General features: G+C 45.5%; 3 non-coding genes across 3 annotated transcripts; all 3 read right to left on the bottom strand.

The window, feature by feature from the left end:
- Positions 1-211: 211 nt before the first annotated feature.
- Pmar_PMAR007892 lies at positions 212-284 on the bottom strand. The gene has a single exon. It is a non-coding gene; the product is annotated as a tRNA-Thr (tRNA).
- Positions 285-430: 146 nt separating this feature from the next.
- Pmar_PMAR007891 lies at positions 431-503 on the bottom strand. Its single transcript has one exon. It is a non-coding gene; the product is annotated as a tRNA-Thr (tRNA).
- Positions 504-648: 145 nt separating this feature from the next.
- Positions 649-721, bottom strand: Pmar_PMAR007890. The gene has a single exon. It is a non-coding gene; the product is annotated as a tRNA-Thr (tRNA).
- Between the last annotated feature and the right edge of the window lie 114 nt (positions 722-835).

Below are 835 nucleotides of genomic sequence, written 5' to 3'. Positions count from 1 at the left end.
GCCGGAGTTGAACCGACGACCTGCCGCTTACTAAGCGGGTGCTCTGCCAACTAAGCTAAGAAGGCACGATCTCGTAAATGTAGAGTCTAACCATGTCGTGAAATTTCACCATGAAACGCATACCACAGTTTAAGTGGTGCAAAGATTTGGTGCTAAATTTCAGTGAAAAATTACGAAATGTCGTCGGTTTCCGACAAACCGACTCAGAGCAAGCCTTCTGCCGGAGTTGAACCGACGACCTCCCGCTTACTAAGCGGGTGCTCTACCAACTAAGCTAAGAAGGCACGGTCTCGTAAACGTAGAGTCTAACCATGTCGTGAAATTTCACAATGAAACGCATACCACAGTTTAAGTGGTGCAAAGATTTGGTGCTAAATTTCAGTGAAAAATTACGAAATGCCGTCGGTTTCCGACAAAGAGACTCAGAGCAAGCCTTCTGCCGGAGTTGGACCGACGACCTCCCGCTTACTAAGCGGGTGCTCTACCAACTAAGCTAAGAAGGCACGGTCTCGTAAATGTAGAGTCTAACCATGGCGTGAAATTTCACAATGAAACGCATACCACAGTTAAGTGGTGCAAAGATCTGGTGCTAAATTTCAGTGAAAAATTACCAAATGCCGTCGGTTTCCGACAAAGAAACTCAGAACAAGCCTTCTGCCGGAGTTGAACCGACGACCTCCCGCTTACTAAGCGGGTGCTCTACCAACTAAGCTAAGAAGGCACGATCTCGTAAATGTAGAGTCTAACCATATCGTGAAATTTCACCATGAAACGCATACCACAGTTTAAGTGGTGCAAAGAATTGGTGCTAAATTTCAGTGAAAAATTACGAAAT

The sequence above is a fragment of the Perkinsus marinus genome, assembly GCF_000006405.1.
Source record: "Perkinsus marinus ATCC 50983 genomic scaffold scf_1104296974280, whole genome shotgun sequence".
NCBI lineage: Eukaryota > Perkinsozoa > Perkinsida > Perkinsidae > Perkinsus > Perkinsus marinus.
Note: the sequence above shows the minus strand (reverse complement) of the source record. Positions and strands in the feature narration are given on the sequence as shown.